At 37.0% G+C, this 18,656-nt stretch overlaps 1 protein-coding gene and 1 non-coding gene across 2 annotated transcripts in view; both read right to left on the reverse strand.

Annotated features, from left to right (window-relative positions):
* Positions 1-18,656, reverse strand: part of PARD3B (par-3 family cell polarity regulator beta) — a 1,250,195-nt gene that overhangs the window by 822,307 nt on the left and 409,232 nt on the right. The window lies entirely within an intron of this gene.
* On the reverse strand, positions 9,388-9,491 carry LOC114006238 (U6 spliceosomal RNA). Its single transcript, XR_003547988.1, has one exon. It is a non-coding gene; the product is annotated as a U6 spliceosomal RNA (small nuclear RNA).

Consider the following 18,656-nt stretch of genomic DNA (forward strand, 5'->3'; position numbering starts at 1 on the left):
TTTTTTTATTTCTAGGTGTGTGTGTGTGTGTGTGTGTATTTGCGTGTGTGTCTGTGTGCACGCACGTGCACGCATGCATGCACATGTTTATGTTTTATAGCTATAGTAGGTGGGATTTACTATCTTGATTTCTTTTTCAGTGAGTTAATTCTTGATAAATAAGAACACTACTAATTTTTCTCTACTGATTTTGTATCCTGCAATTGTATTGAATTCATTTATTAGTTCTAGGAGTTTTACGTGGCATTTTCATTTTTGTATAATATGATCATGACATCTTCAGAGACAATTTGACTCTTCCTTTGTGGATGTGGATGCCCTTGCTTTCTTATTCTTGCTAAGACTTCCAGTATTACACTGAATAAAAGTAGAGAAAGTAGACATCTTGCCTACTTGCTCTAGTTCTTAAGGAAAAGCTTTTCACTTTCCTTCATCTAGCATGATGTTAAATGTCAGTTTGTCATATATAGACTTTATTATGTTGGGATATAAGCCTTTTTATTACTTTTTAGGATTTTTTTTTGCTATAGGAAGTGTGCGCTCACCAGAAAGAGACAGAGAGACAGAGTGAGAAATCACTCTTCAGGCGGGATGGCCATGTCACAATCTCTTCTCCAGTCTCTTCTTGGGATTTTGGGTATGCACGCACATGTGCCCAGCATGAGTTTTAAGTCACCAGGTCTGGAACTCAAACCAGAGTCAACTACATGGGAGTCCAATGATGTAACCATTGTGCCATCTGCTGGTCCCAAATTATAATCTTTCTATACCATATTGTTTTTCTTAATCATGAAGGAATGTGAAACTTTATCAAATGCTTTCTCTGAATCTATCAACGATCATATGGGTTTTAAGTTTTATTCTGTTGATGTGATGTATTATGCTTATTGATTAATGTTTGTTGAACCACTCTTATGGAAAACAGTGTGGTAGTCCCTCAAAAACTAATAGTAGAGCTACCTTATGAGTCAGTAATCTCACTACTGGATATATAACCAAAGGAATGAAAATCAGTATGTTGAAGAGGTATTTGCACTCTCATGTTTACTGCAGCACCATTCACAGTTGCTAAGATAGGGAATCAACTTGAGTGTTCCTTAACTGATAAATAGATTAATTAAAAAATAAAAAAAGTAGTGTATGTGTCTGTGTATAAAATGGAATATTACTTGCACATAAAAAAGGATAAAATCGAGACCAGCAGTTCGTGTAATGATTATGTCACTGGACTCCCATGTAGTTGACCACGGTTCACGTCCCGGACCCGGTGGCTTAAAACTGAAGCAGGTCGCGTGTGCGTGCGTGCCCAAGATCCAGAGAGGAGAATGGAGGACAAGGGATTGCGGCGTGGCCATCTTCCCAGGGGGTGATTTCTCGCTTTCTGTCTCTCTGTCTCTCTCTGTCTGTCTGGTGAGCACACATGCCCTATGGCAAAAACCTCTCCAAAAAAAAACAAAAAAAAGGATAAAATCCTGTCATTTGTGGCAATAAGGATGAAATTTGAAACTGGAGGAAATTATGTTGAATAAAATAAGCCATGTACTGAAAGACAAGTACTGCATGTTCTCATTCATTAGTAAGAGCTAAAAGCTTTGATCACATGGAAGAGAAGAGAATGGTGGTTATCAGAATGTAGGAAAGCATGAAGTAGATATGGAGAATTCCATTAACAGATGTAAAATTGCAAATGGAAAAGTGCAATGAGTTCTAGACTGCAGTAGCACAGTCGAGTAACAAATGTTGGTGTTAATACAATGTACGTTTCAAAATTGCTAGAAGACGGGATTTTAAATGTTCACAGAACAAAGTAATCATAAATATTTTAGATACTATGTACATTTATTCCCCTTATTTGGTCATAATATATTGTGTTCATGTATTAGAAAATCACACACTGTACTACATAATATGTACAACCATTACATGTTGGTTAAAAATTAGAATTAAAATAATTAATTCTTAATGAGTATATACCTTTAAAATAAATCTGCTTGAGATCCGTATACTGTAAACTTTGTGATTTTAGAATTTGATAAGATTTTACTGACACTTATGCTGAAAGTGATCTCTCTTTTGAAAAAAAATCCCCAGACAGGGGACCAGCAGATAGTGATGGTTACATCGTTAGACTCTGACAAGTCAACCGTGGTTCGAGTCCTGGAACCAATGACTTAAAACTCATGCCAGGCACATGTACATGCATGCCCAAAGTACTGAGAAGAGAATAAGAGAATGGAGGAGATGGGATTGCAGCGTGGCCATCATCCCAGGGTAGTGATCTCTCTCTTTGTTGCCAGTAAAAGTATGCACCCTATAGCAAAAATCTTTCTAAAAAAAAAAAAAAAAAAAAAAAAAAAAAAAAAAAAAAAAAAAAAAAAAAAAAAAAAGAAAAGAAAAATTACTATAAAACAGAAGACAAATAAAAATGATCCACAGAAATGGAATAAGTCTTGATAACAAATGCTAATTTAAGGTCAGCTGTGTACTTTATTCCATTGGGTTATTCCTTTAAAATAATGGAGGGAAGATACAAAGGCAAAATAATATATGTATGATGAGAAGCTTCAATAATTTTACCTTGAAGTATATAAATTAAGAAATAGCATCCCTTCTGAATGCTCATGCATTTTTATGCTGCTTGTTAATCTATTGAATTTGCTTTGAAAACAGCATAAAACTTTTCTAAAACATTTAAACCAGAATACTCTACATGCCTCTTCAAAGAGAAAATTAAATAACCCAAGTAAACACTAGTCTAGAATATTGGGACTATTTCTAAAATGCCCTTTTAAGGACCAGCAGGTGGCATGGTGGTTAAGTTGCTGGACTCCCACTTGGCCAACCGTGGTTCAAGTTCTGGACCTGGTGGCTTGCTTTCTCACTTTCCCTCTCTGTGTGACTCTCTGGTCAAATTAAAATAAATAAATAATTCTTTTTAAAAATAAAATAAAATGCCTTTTTATGATACCAATTGCCTTTCAACTTTGTATTTTTTAACCTACAAACTCATATAAATTTTCCATTGTATCTAATAATATATTAGTTTAATTCTCTAATTTTGTAACTATATAATATTAGGATTATTTGAATGTATTTGACATTTCTTATTTTCAATTTTTCTAGCTTTATTGAGGTATAACTGACCATCACAAATTATGTATATTGGTCCGGCTGGTGGTGTGGTGGGTAAGGCTCAGGATTTTCATGAAGTAGACCATAGTTTGAGTCCTGGACCCAGCAGCTTGAAATATCACACTGTGTGTGTGTGTGTGTGTGTGTGTGTGTGCACGCACGCCAGCAGGCTCGAAATCCCAGGAAGAGAATAGAGAAGGGACTGCAGCATGACAATCCTCCCTGGGGGGGGATGATTTCCTATCTTCCCTCTCTCTGTCTCTTTCCAGCAAGCTAACATGGCAAATGGAAAAAACAAATAATAATAATAATAATAATAATAATGATAGTATATATTTAAGGTGTTCAATATAATGTTTTGATACAGGCATACAGTGAGAAATGGCTGCCACAGTCAAGTTAATTAGCATATCCATCACCTCCCACAGTTCAATATTCTACTGTTTCCCTAAATCTCCAAGTACGTTGTTGCTATAGGCAGATATCCTGTGCTCAATTGTGACTTTATATTGACTTTGGCCAACAGCCACATATGCCTGCCTTAAAGTACAAATACCAAGTGTTGAAATGCAATTTAGTGCATCATGGGTGGAAATAACGGTATATGGAAATAAAGGTTTCTGAGTTCATAAGCAAATTTCTGGTCATACTCTACGCTTACAAAATAGATAAATCTTTGGAAAGTCAAAATTGAATTTTTTTTCCCAATTATGGTAGATGTACTAATGAGCTTTTGGCATTCCAAATGATATAGACACTAAAAACACATGGTTTCTGGCCATTGTGCTCTCTAGACTTCCTGGCAATCTGGTGGACACTCCTAAGGATGGTAGGCTCTGTATACTGATGTTAATAGCAACTCCTTTGCACTGAACTTGTAGTTTAGCTACCACCAATCTGGGCACTTCATATAAAGGATCATACTGAGCAATCTAAGCTTCTTTCCTAACCTGGAATTACCTAGGCATCTACTCATTCTCCAAGCTCCAGTACAAATGGAAACAACTATCTCTCCCTCATCCTCTTGTTTGTGCACTTGTTTGCCCATTTGTTCTTCCATTTATTCAGGGATTACTGAATATCCCTAAGTGCTTGGTGCTTGAAATGCTCACAGACACACAAGAAAAACAAAAATGTTAGCACAAATGCCATAAAATGATGAAAATTTATCAGAAATGCAGTCCTATTATTAAAATGGTCACTTGGGCCAGCCAGTGGCATAGTGGTTAAGGTAACTGGATTCCACATGAATGACTCAGGTGGAGACCTGCGCCAAGAGGCTTAGCAAACATGATAGATATGTGTTTACAGGTTCCCAAAATTCTGAGAGGAGAATGGAGGAGAAGGAATTGTAGCATGGACATCCCCCCAGGGGGTGCTTTTTCATCCCAGCCCCCCATGTCCACTGCTAGTGCATGCATCCCAACACAAACTACAGAGACAAACAAACAAAAAGCAGTCACTTTTGCTTAATCGCGAATGGTTTGCTCTCATTTGATGGACTTTCTTGGCCCAATTGAGAAAAGATCCTTCCTTACAGTGATCTTATTCATAGGTGTAAGCTAGACATTAGCTGCTTTTTCGGAAGCCAAATATCTCACGTCACTTTGACTCATCAAAATCTTTCATTATCTTTTTCAGATTTTTTTTTCAATTCTGCCAATGTTTGTTTTATCTTCATCTAGACTGCCACTTCCCTTAGCTTCAAAATATGCAGTCAATATATCTTTTACCTTGCTTATTCCAAGTTTCTTGCTTGTCAATTATCTGCTTCCCAAACTATACTTCTTTAGGTAATTCCTTTCTCAATCCCTTGCTATATCGCCTTCAGCAACAAGACAGATCATGATCATTCCTACCTCTATATTTTATTAATTTTTTTTTTCTATTTACAATGAGTTCCTCTCAACTAAGAAAAAAGCCTTATTAGTTCACCAAAAAAGTCATGATGTATATTTCTGTTTTTCTATGCAAAAATGTGTCATGATTTCCCAATGACCCAATAAAAGTTAAATGTCTACCAACAAAGGATATTTTTTATTAATCATGGCAGATTTGGGCACTGAAATATTTTTGTGACAAAATGATGATTCCAAAAGTAGAATCACCATATTTATATTACTTTGTAAATTTGTAGACTAAGTGGAAATCCCTTTCAAAACTTTTGCCTCCAATCAACTACAACCCTGTACCAATCCCGTTAAGTACCTTAACAACTGATTATATAAACTGTCAGGCAAGAACTCTAATGATCTCCATTTCACATGTGAGGACACCAAATCCCAAACAAGGTAAGAGGCCTGGTCTTGGTTTCACAGAGCTGAGGAATGAAAAACATTCCAAACAAATCCACGTAGTCCTATTCCAGAATCTATGCTTATTAACACAGCACTCCATATTTATTCATATTCATGATGAACACATTACAATATATGAACACATAGACTCATCTTTTTTTGTTGAGGGGATGAACAGAAAGTATGTATCATATGCATGTCATTCTTATATATGAATAATACAAATGAACATTTGTGCTGCCTTTATTTAACTTTCTTTCTTTCATGAGACAGCAAGAGAGAGGGAGAGGGACCTATGGCAGAGTCTCACCACACCATGATCCTTCCCCTAGGCTTTCAGCCAGGTAGACTCATGGGACAACCTGGCCTGTTTAAGTTGACTGAATATATGAACCCTAGGCCTTGCTCTGTGGCTACAGCATTTTTCAGGGGATTCCTGCAAAATAGTGTCTGCACTATTGTGGTTGAGCCAGTGTTGTTTGTTTTCAGACTATTACACACAAAGCTGTGATAATGTATATTTATATATTTTTTCTTTTATTTCTGTAGAGTGAATGCCTAACTATAGAATTTATTTATGACATTTTGAGCATTTTCAATTTTAATACAGTCAAATTACTTTCCCAAATCTCCAATGTATATTCTTAACAAATGTATGACAGTGTCCTCTCTTGTCTCTTTAAGCTGTGATGGTATGTATTGTCCTTAACTATATAACCTCTAAGCCTTCCTCCACACATACCTGAACTTATTGAAATACATTTCGTTTTGGGTTAAATTAGTTGTAAGGAATAGAAAACAGTTCTTTCAGCGATCACAACTGCTAATGTGAATCCACTCAACTGATCTGTCACCCCATCTCCTTTAACTGAGCTATAAGGCAAAAGAGAGTTTAATTATGCATTTTTAACACATTTTACCTAAGTCAATATAATGTCTTTATGGAAACCTTTGGCCAAATAGTCTAAGAGACATACAGAAAAATGAAACATAGTCATCCTAGTTAGACCATCTTTTTAGACCATTGGTAGCTACTCTGGCACATACATACTTTTTCTTAGATGCTGCTAATGCAACTGCTTCAAAGAAAATGGAAGAATTACCAAAATACAGCAGTAAGCCCAAAAGAGTCTAGGCTCCAGTTCAATTTTTCCATATGAGTTGACTGGTACCTAAATCAATCTCATGTTCTGTATCTTGTAGACTTTTATTCTTTATAGTACATTATGCAAATGCTAAGGTAACTAGTTTTTGTATAAAAAAGAATGCTGTGATTCTCCCCAATATGCAACTCTAGCAATCATTTTTTTAAAAATATTTCCACTTTGTAGAAGAATTTAAAAATACTACTAACATTTTACTGCCTTGAAAGCCTGATGTACAAGAACAATGGCCAAAGAAGAGATGCGGTGTTTTACTTCAACTCCTTCTGCTTGTGTTTTGAATGAAGGCAATTTATCCTTACAGTGTTCAATTTCATCTTCAATATATAATAATTCTACTTACATATACTCAAATTTCCTTTTGGCTCAAAATTTTTATGATTCAATGATCACAAAGTCTCAACACGCATTCATTTTTTAAAATTATCTTACTGTTTTCTTTGCTAACACTATTTTACATTAAAACCTTCAAAGAAGGAAGAGATTTTATCTATTTAACTCATTAAGTATAGGATAGCACAAAGGAATTGGAAAACGCTTTAAATTACTGTAATAGACAGACTAGTAACAATATAATTTTCAGTGAATTCAATGGGTGTCAAAAACAGAGAGAATAGGGACCAGCAGTTAGTGTAATGGCTATGTTGCTGGACTCCCATGGAGCTGACCGCTGTTTGAGCCCTGGACCCGGTGGCTTAACTCACGCCGGGCACATGTGCATGTATGCCCAAGATTCCTAGAAGAGAATGGAATAGAAGGGATTGCGGCATGGCTATCCCCTTTGGGGGGTGATTTCTTGCTTTCTATCTGTCTCTCTCTGTCTTTTTGGCGAGTGCACGTGCCCTATAGCAAAAACCTCTTAAAAAACAAACAAACAAACAAAAACCAGAAAGAATGGAACTTAAAAAAAAAAAAAGTCTTTAGAAAAACAAGCTGGGGAAACTATGTAAGTCAAAGTAATTCTATAAGATCAACAAAACGATCCACTTTTATAACTACACATAAATTGAACTCTGAATCCCATGAAAATAAGTCCTTGGATGAGCCAAAAATGTCTCTTGTGTTACTATCAAGAGCAATATAGTGACATTCCCTAAATAGAATAAATTCTTCTGCATTATTAGCAAAGTGTTGTAGAGAAATTAGCTGCATTGGGAATTTTCCTCCAGAGGGATTTTATTACATAATATAATTTAAATTCAAATGAAAATGTAAAAGAGAAGATATACTAAAATTTAAGCTTTTCAAGACAGGACCTAGAAGCATGACCCTATGGATTCAGATTGTCTGTCACAGACCTAGTCATAATCTTTCACAGATATTCTCCTAGTTATTAAAGAAGCTTAAGTACTTTTCACTTTTCAAAAGGAAATAGCATCTTTTCTTCTACTTTTTAATATACCCAATTCTCTAGAGAAATGCTAAAATTACCAAAGAGGTTTCATTATCTGTAAATAGCATACATTCTCCAGGATATAACCCTGAGCACCTCACTTCAAATGGTTTAGGAAACCATGCCAATTAAATAATCCAATGTAAAATGTTTAACATGAAAGTAAGCTTAGGAAAAACACAACTTGGTTACCACATTTCAAAGTTTCTTCGATGGCTGGAAGTCAGGCTAAATACAACAATATGTTTTGAACTTACTCCTTTTACAAGTATTAGTTAGGCTGCTAATATATCTGTCAAGCTGTGGTTATTAAACAGAACGATGCATGCTAAACTAGCAATATAAGAGAAGGCACTGAAATTATAGCTCGCATGACACATTGAGCAAAAGAAATGGTGAATAATAGCAGTGAAAACACCATATGTTCTTTAGTTAATAATGAGGTCTATTGCCCATATATACAACTGGTACAGGAGGAAATTCTCTTCCCCAAATTCATTCATTTACATGCACACACACACGCACACTGACAGATACATACACACACACACACACACACACACACACACACCAATGACAGAAGGAAGTAAAGAAGGAAAAATGGCTTTGGTATTTCCAATTTTCACTTTGCATGTGATGATAGAGCTGGGGTACTTCAAAGCATGATAATTCTGAGTTTAAGTTAGTTGTGTTCTAGGGAGACACCTACTCCAGAATTACAGATTAAGACAAGAACAGGGTTCATTTTACCTTTTTGATCATATTCTTACCATGACTTCCAAATAATACATTAATCCCTGAAAATTTAACCACAGACATAATATTTCACCTGTTATCCAGACCCAGAGTAGAATAAAAGGTAAATAAAGCAAACTTGCTTTAACCAAAAGTAATGAAATGGCCAAAATTGTGCCTATTTCCTTTGCCTTCCACCTCTTTCTGAAAGACGTCTACATTTCATTTTCCTAGATCAACCCCTAGAACATCTCAGTCAGACACATGGTATCCTCGTTTGTTTCTGTTCCTGCCAACTTTACCACTTTTCATTTCCAGGAATAGTTTTAGGTGTTAAAAAGCTGCTGGATGGCTGCCACCAACATGCAAGAGTAATTGTCGAGCGTATTAGCCCACCGACGTTCGGTGCTGACTTCATTCATCCTGAGCACCCTACATAGGGAGCAGCTACCTGCTAAAATCTCACCCCCCACTCCACTTCCATTCACTCCATCTTCTAGTATTTCCCACTGCGCCCCATTGCGTGGGCGGCCCCTCACCTATGACTGAGAGAATGTCCCCTGCCTCTCAGGAGCTGAGGATTCACTCTTCTCAAAGTCAGAGAGAAAGCAAATCCCCACTTTCCTTTTTTTAATTTTTTAAATTAGGACTTGACTATAATTTTTAAATAAATATGGACCGCTTCACGAATTTGCGTGTCATCCTTGCACAGGGGCCATGCTAATCTTCTCCGTATCGTTCCAATTTTAGTATATGTGCTGCCAAGGTGACCCCTTTTTTTTCTTTTTTTTTTTTTTTTTTTTTGTATTACATTCTCCATGAAGTTTTTTAAAATTACATTTAGTGATCCAGAGTACATTTATATTTGGATGTTCAAATAACTTTAAATGGTGAAACTATTTTTCTTTTCATCAGAATCTTTGGGTGAAACACTATGAAACACACTTAAAGAAAATGAGAGCGAGCAAGAGGAGGGAACAAGTATGCATTACCAGTGGAGAGCAGGGAGGGGGTGATCTAAAGCTTTGTTCTCTGGTTCCTCACTTCTCTTTTCTTGCCATTTCCACCATGCCAGGCCCCAAGGGTCACCGCGTACCCCCACTGCAGAGCTCAGTTTGACAGTACTACTAAGTCTATCACATTCTGGGACTGCTCTGCTTGTCTTCTTTCAATCCTTACCTTCTCAAAAACCTCGGTTAAACTTAACGGAGGAAGGAGATGCACTGAAGTTCTGTTTTGTCTTGGGTATTTCTACACACCATCTCTGTAAATTCTCCTAACAACTCAGCAATTTAGAATTTAAGCCATTTTTTCCCAGGATATAGAGAAAGCAAATCAGAAGGCAGGATTTGGTCTCAAATTATTCTTACTCCAGAGCTTATGCTTGCTTGACTTCACCACACTGCTTCTCCAAGGCTATAATTTTTTTTAAAAATTATTTAATTTTATTTATGATTATTTGCTATCAGGCACATGTACTTACTAGAGAGAGGGGCAGAAAGAGACAAAAGGAGAGTAAGGAAAAGTAAGAAAGCAAGCCTCCAGGTCCAGGACTTACATCATGGTCCACCATGTGGGAGTTCATTGCCTCAACTCCCATGTTACCTGCTGGCTCCAAGCCTTTAATTTTATTAGGAATCAACAGCCTATCAAATTCAGTACAGCAGTGATTCAGTAGCATATCCACAATCTACAGATAATAAACTTTAGAACAAATCTTAAGATTTTTAACATCATAAGTATGGGCCTAAAATCTCTGAAAAATGTAAAAGTGAAAAACATACATGCAGTGAAATATATAAAAGGTCATGAAATGGAGTCAACATGTTTTTTTTTAATTAAAAATAAATAATATTGAACATTCCTTTCTTAAAAGAATTCTTTATTTAATTTTATTTATTATTTTTCATTAGTTTAATTTTTTCCCATAGTGCACACGGGTTCACCAGAGACAGAGAAAGAGATAGAGAGAGATGGAGAAAATGAAAAAGCAAGCCACCGGGTTTGGGACCTGAACCACAGTAGGCCATCTGGGAGTCCAGCACCTTAATCATTATATCACCTACTGCCCCCAAACATTCTTAATTAAAAAATAAATAATTAAGGTCCAGTAGTTGGCATATTGGTTAAGGTCCTGGATGCCTACATGCTGGGCTTGGTTCGAGTTCTCGATCTGGTGGCTTAAAAATCATGCCAAACATGTATGCATGTGTGCCTAAAATCCCAGGAGGAGAATAGAAAGAAGAGATTGCAGGGTGGCCAGCTTCCCTGGGAGCTGATTTCTATCACAGTCTCTCTCTGGTGAGTATACATACCACATGGCACAAATCATTAAGGAAAAAAAAGGAATTTAAATAAAAATTTTCACAGACATTTCATATTTTCTAAAAAGTAAGTTTAAATTTAAGGCATTATGTTATCAATAATTTATAGATGAGTATAATCAAATAATAGAAAATCTGTCTCTTGACTTAATTATGTTTAAAATTTAAGTAAGTAGAAGGGTGACCCACAGGATGAAATGCATACAACTTTTCCTAATGTATTTGGTGTGATTCTTTGGAAAAGGCCTTAAAATGGAAAATGAATAATCCTCAAATTTATGGCTGATGCCAGGAGTGTATTATTAGCAGCTTCTATAATTTTTTTTTTTTAAATTCAGGGCCAGCAGATGGCACAGTGGCTACATCTCTGGATTCCCACATGGCTGACTGCAGTTAAAGTCCTGGACCTGGTATCTTGAAAGTCACATTGGTTATATGTGCATGCATGTCCAAGATCCCAAGAGGAAAATGAAATAAAAGTAATTGCAGCATTGCCAACCTTCCTAGAGAGTAATTTCTCATTTTCTCTCTCACTGTCTCTGTCTGTCTGTCTGTCTGTCTGTCCGTCTCTTATTCTGGTGAGCGCATGGACCTTAAGAAAAAAATCTCCCAAAATAGCAAAATTCATACATGTGAGCCGATCTCACCATGGTAAGTGTTGAAAATGGTTCATTCAACATTTGAATTAATATGCTTATTAGTGATGATAACATTTTAATATCATTGGATAAGTAGTGATGATGCTAAATTACTTTAATCAGTGAAGTCAACCCAGACAATGTGAAGAATGCAGAAATGGTTTAACAAAAGAAAGCAATAAAACTTTTAAAAAGTTTAGTAAAGAATAGAATTAAAATAAATTTTAAAAGATACTAAAAGCAGTCATTTGCAAAGAAAAAAATCAGAGCCTCTTTTACTCTAAAGGTGTGATAGACTCTGATGGGAAGATTTCAGAACTCTTATTTGTGGTACAGGTCAATGATTTTCTTTCAAGTAGCATTCAATAGCAAATGCAATACTTTAGCACAGAGAAATGACAAACAGGAGACCAGTTAGATAATTATACATTGACAGAATAATGAATGATCTCAGCATTGAGCAAAGTTTCGTCACCTCACTTCTAAAGAAAGTTCTATAAAAACTGAAAATGGGGCTCTGTAAGTCTCCTCTATTCGTCATATTTTTCTTTTTGGCTTCAGTTTCTACAAAGTTAAATGATGGTTAGAGGCAAAACAAAATTTACACATAAAAGGACAATGCAATGAGTATCTTTTTATAAATGAACAGGTAGAGATAGTAAGAAACATATTAATTCTTCATTTTAGGACCAATAAGAACAGAATAAGAAAATATTTCAGGAAATTAAAGAATAGAACACTTGTGAACCAATGAGGAAGCTTCTGCTATAAACTGTACCATAGCCTTGGTTTGTGGGATTCACAGTATTAAGAAACGGTTAATATAAGGAACCAGCAGTTAGCGTAATGGCTATGTTGTCACTGGACTCCCATGTAGTTGACCACGCGGTTCAAGTCCTGGACCCGGTAGCTTAAAACTCATGCCGGGTGCGTGTGCATGCATGCCCAAGATCCCAAGAGGAGAATGGAGGAGAAGGGATTGCAGCGTGACCATCCCCCCTGGGGGGTGATTTCTCGGTTTCTGTCTTTATGTCTCGCTCTGTCTGTCTGGCGAGCGCATGTGCACTATAGCAAAAACCTCTCCAAAAAATAAAAAGGAAACTGTTAATATAAAAACATTGGTAGGTTTCAAAGAGATATATAAGTTATAGTACAATATAAGAATTTTAGACAATTCACAGTTACATAAAACAAAAATACCTTAAAATGTAATTAAGGGGTCAGCAGATGGCATAATGGTTAAGGCAATAGACTCCTACATCACCAACCATAGTTCAAGTCCCAGACCTGGAGGCTTGAATCCAAACATGCCAGGTGTGTGTGAGTACATACCCAAATTCCTGAGAAGAGAATGGAGGAGAAGGGATTGCGGCATAGCCATCCTCCCTGGAAGGTGATTTCTCACTTTCTACCTCTGTCTCTCCAGCAAGTGCATGTGACCCACAGCAAAAATCTCTCTTAAAAATTGTAATTAAGGGGACAAGCAGTTTCCATAATGGCTATGTCGCTGGACTCCCTTGTAGTTGACCGTGGTTCGAATCCCGGACCCATGCCGGTGGCTCGAACTCATGCTGGGGACGTGTGTGTGCCTACCCAAGATATCCCAAGAGGAGAATGAAGGAGAAGGGATTCCAGTGTGGCCAGCCCCTCTGTAGGGGGAGCATGATTCTTGCTTTCTGTCTCTTTCTGTCTTTCTGGCAAGTGTACATGCCCTATAGCAAAAACCTCTCAAAAAAAATGTAATTAAGAGGCATGCCCCACATGGGCATTTATTATATGTCCTGAATAAATGCCATATACAGGTAGAAATTCATATACACACAACGTGTCTAAAAGCTTGATGCTAAAATGTCAAATGTTGGCCATTACATAGTCTTTTATTTATTGTAAATTAGAAAGGAGTATTTATAATTATATCATACCTGGATAATGGGACAGGTCTCTCCTAATCAATTTCTTTGTCATTGGTTTTGAACTCTAACTTTTCTTCCATCTCTGATTGCCCAAGAGATTTTTTTTTTTTTTTTGGAGAGGTTTTTGCTATAGGGCATGTGGGCTCACCAGAAAGACAGAGACAGAGAGACATAAAGTGAGAAATCACCCCCCAGGAGGGATGGCCACGCCACAATCCCTTCTCCTCCATTCTCCTCTCGGGACCTTGGGCATGCACGCACACACACCTGGCATGAGTTTAAGCCACCAGGTCCAGGACTTGAACTGCGGTCAGCTACATGGAAGTCCAGTGACATAGCCAATATGTGACTGCTGGTCCCTGCCCAAGTGATTTTTAAACTCAAAAAGGTAAGCTAAGAGAATTACAAATTTTCCCACTTTATATAAAAGTTCATGAACAGATTTTTACAGAAAAATATATCATGACTTTCCTGAGGACCTAACAGAATTACCATGAAGATCTAAGGGATAATGGCTTTTCTGGTTTGAATGATAATGATGAATAGTACCCTCTCACTCAGGGACCTTAAAAATTCAAACATTGTTCACTCAGCTCTAATCTCCTTGAGTTATCTATCTGAAAGCCCCATTCTAGCCAGAGGATGCCCTGAAAAAATTTGTGTGTCACTGCTCATCATTTCCAAGGGGATTGGTCAGTGACCAACAGACCAGTGTCCAATGGCTCACCCTGAAACTATGAGTACCGGAAAGGAGCACACACAATTCAGGAGTCGTTGCTACCTACATAACGTCATTTTATCCAGAGTCACTAGGAAAAGATACAAGAAACTCATCAATGTCTCTTTAAAGAAAAGCAGCCACTTCCTTTAAATAAATATTTAGGAGATGACTATAAGAATAAACAGGAAGCCATTATTTATACAACTCGTAAACATCTAGCTACTCAGAAGGTAGCACTGGATTCATATAGCCCATATTTAAATCTCAAGCCAAGAATTTAAACTCTAAGATCATGATAAGGAATACTAATCAATTAATTTACAAGCTTTTTGAAAGATATCTTAAATTTCCAATACTTCTTTAAAGAATATAATCTCTTCTATGTAAAACATAAACTGATTTTTATTACCTAAAACACAGTTCCTGTAATGAAGTTGAAGAACAAGATATAGTCGGTGGTAGGTTTTTCCCCTTGCTCCTTGCTTAGTGAGTTTGCTTGCGGTTAAATATATGTAACACAGAATTTATTATTTAGACCATTTTAAGTGTACAATTCGGTTACAATGCTGTATAACCATCAGTACTATCCATGTCCATAACTTTTCATCATGTCAAACTGGCCAGTGGTTGTCAGTTAAGTTTTTCTTTTAGCCTTTATTATTTACAGAAACCTTTAAATTATTGACTCAACCAAGTCTATCAGACATTTTAGGTTTTCTTACTTTAAAGAGTTATTAGAGTACTCTTTGTTCTCTACCCATGATTGCTGCTTGATTGACTACCATGACATACCAATTAAGAGGCAGAAAGCAATGATCAATGTTCTCTTGATAAATTTCTGGTTTGCTTCTTTGAACTAATCTCAGTATTAAGTTGATCCCTTTGAGGTGATGCAACCGTCAAAAATCAGAACTTTCACAAATTGTGTGGTGATGGAACTGTTTTGTATCTTGATTGTAACAAAGTTAAGTACCCTGATTATGCTACAGTTGCATAGTTTTTCAAGATCCTACCATTAGAGGAAACTGGATTAAACACACACACACACACACACACACACACACACGATCTTTCTGAATTATTTAGTACAATCATATTTGATTCCACATTTATTTCAAAATAAAACAGCTTAACTTAAAAAATAAATATCAGTTTTAGGGTACAGCCTATTGACTCTTTCTCCCTGATTTGGGTAAGATCTCCTAAATTCTCTAAAAAATAGTACCTAAAAGTTTAAGATTTCTACTTTTTTTTTTTCTTCTTAAGAGGGTTTTGCCTGGGAACCAGCAGTTAGCGTAATGGCTATGTCGCTGGACTCCCACGTAGTCGACCGTGGTTCGCGTCCTGGACCCGATGGCTTAAAACTCACACGAGACGCGTGTGCGTGCGTGCCCAAGATCCTGAGAGGAGAATGGAGGAGAAGAGACTGCGGCGTGACCGTCCTCCCTGGGGGGTGATTTCTCGCTTTCTGTCTCTATGTCTCTCTCTGTCTGTCTGGCAAGCGCACACGTCCGATAGCAAAAACCTCTCAAAAAAAAAAAAAAAGAGGGTTTTGCCTTAGGGGTAGCACATGTGCTCGCAAATAGACAGAGATGGTGAGAGGGAAAGTGAGAAATCATTCCACCCCAACTGGGGAGATGGCCACCATAATCCTTTTTCCTCTGTTCTCCTCCCAGAATCTAGGGCATGGACACACATGCACCCAACATGGTTTTCAAGCCACTAAGTCTGGGACTCGAACTGTGGTTGGTCATGTGGGAGTAAAGTGATATAACCGCTATGCCATCTGCTGGTATAAGAATTCCACATTTATCATAGGTTACAGACTGAAATACATGCAATTGTCAATCAACCTCTGGTCCTTCAAAATTCTGAATCAGGGCTATTTTAACTAAGGTTTAAATAAACTACTTATAAAATAATGTCACAAGTACACCAGTCACTCACAAATCCAAAAATTCTCCTGGCTTGTCTAAGCCCTGAGGGGGAAAAAAAATGAAGTTTAGAGAAATAAACTACAAATAAACTATGAAGGCTTTATAAATTTACTTGTTAAAATATTTACAAAACAGGGACAAGGAGATGGTGTAATGGTTTTATCGTTGAACTCCCACATAATTGACCATGGTTTGAGCTTTGAACAAAGTGGCTTAAAATTCAAACTGGGTGTGTGTGCATGTGTGCCCAAAATCCTGAGAAGAGAATGGAGAAGAAGGGATTATGGTATGGCCATCTCCCCAGGGAGTTATTTCTCGCTTTCTCTCTGTCTCTCCGGTGAGCACACACACCCTATAGAAAAAATCTCTTTAAAAAAATACAAAATAAAGAACTACCTTTTCAGAAAGAATATCTATAATGTACATGTTAATAATACTAATGCACAATTAACTGCTTTTTATTATTCACATGTCAAAATCTTTGTAACCTCTCTCTTCCCTACAGATTGATTTAAATTAGTATTAGCAAAATGCTCATTTTGATGTGTTAAGATCATATGCAGATGAGGCAGCAATTTTACTTTAGACAAAAGTTCAAAGCCTTTCTTATTTTATGATCTCCAAACAATTAGGCTCTGCCTTGGTCTCAGACACACAGAACAACAAGGATGTTAACAGTGGTTAAAACACTAGATAACCTTTATGTAGACCTGGCTGGAAAGATATCTTTCTACTCCCTTCTTAATTAAAAAGGATGGCAGAGGTTTACATATGCCCACAGTAACTGCCTCTTGAGTTGCATTACCATTAGTCCTTTACAAATAAAACAGACACTAATCATAAAAGCAATACTGATGATCACTTTAATTGTGGCCATTTATTAAGCTCTTACAATGTGTCAAAAACTGCATAAAGTGACTTGCATAGTTGTTTTCAGTTTATCTGTTCAAATCTCTACAGTATGGTTGATTCTACATGTGACCTCCATTTCCTATGTATGTAATGAAAGACCAGATGGGTGGGACCACGTGTTTCCCATTCACCACTGGAAGAGATGCTAGTCTAGCCTGTAGTCTGATTTCAGAATCCTCAAGCTTCATCATACTAATATGTAGTACACCACCCTTAGTTAATATCCAGAGACATAGGCACAACACAGAGGCAAAGGCCACTCTCTCTCATCTTTTTTTTACTTTATTTTTTCAAATAATTATTTTTATTTATTATTACCCTTACTAATTTTAATTTGCTATAAAGTACACATGCTCAACAAAGAGAGGCAGAGATGGAAGGGAGTGGGGCAGGAAGAAGCGAGAAAGCAAGACACCAGGTCCAGGACTCGGCATATAGTCAATTATGTGGGAATCCAACACCTTAACTACCATGACACCAGCAGGCCCCACTTTTATTTACTTTCACTATTGATCCAGTGCAAAAGTCCCTTACTTTGCCAACAGCTAATTCATACTCCTTTACATAACCTAACCTCCAGTTATCTCATTTGTTAGGTATACCAAATGAATAATAACTGACATTTACAGAATTCCATTTCTCAGAGGAAATATACAAAGAAAATACAGTATAAAAGGTCACACAACAGAAAACTTTAAACATAATTCGAATGGAGGAACTCCAAAACCAAAGTACTCATAGTTGAAGAAAAGTTATCAAGAATGATTTATACTTCGATTTCATTTAAAAGGAGTAGTTGCCATGCAATTAAATCAATAATACTGTTAGCAACCTGTCTACCCTTTTAGATACTGTTTACAAAGAATAAGTCAGTATTGATTTCAGGTGGACTCCCTATCTAAATTAAAAACTACATATTTTGGGACCAGCAGGTGGTGTGGTGGTTAAGGCGCTGGACTGCCATATAGACCACCACAGATTGAGTCCTGGACCTGGAGGCTTGAAAATCATGATTGGCGTGTGTGTGTGTGTGTGTGTGTGTGTGTGTGTGTGTGCACTCCCTTGAAATCCTGAGAGGAGAATGGAGAAGAGAAGATTGTGGTGTGGTCATCCTCCCAGGAGGGATCATTTCTCACTTTCCCTCTCTCCATCTCCCTCTGTCTCTCTCTCTTTGGTGAGCACATATGCCCTATGTCAAAAACCTAAAAAAAAAAAAAAAAAAAAAAAATTTCGGCACAACAAAGGACACTGAGGGACCAGCAGTTGCCATAATAGTTATATCGCTGGACTCCAATGTAGTTGACCATGGTTCAAGTCCTGGACCCAGTGGCTGGGCGCATGTGGGGCCATTCCCAAAATTCTAAGAGGAGAATGGAGAAGAAGGGATTATGGCATGGCCATCGCCCTGGGGGATGATTTCTCACTTTGTCTCTCTGGCAAGTGCATGTGCCCTATGGCAAAAATATCTCTCTCTCTCTCTCTCTCTCTCTC

Source organism: Tupaia chinensis, unplaced genomic scaffold (genome assembly GCF_000334495.1).
Source record: "Tupaia chinensis unplaced genomic scaffold, TupChi_1.0 Scaffold000076_1, whole genome shotgun sequence".
In the NCBI taxonomy this organism is placed as follows: domain Eukaryota; kingdom Metazoa; phylum Chordata; class Mammalia; order Scandentia; family Tupaiidae; genus Tupaia; species Tupaia belangeri.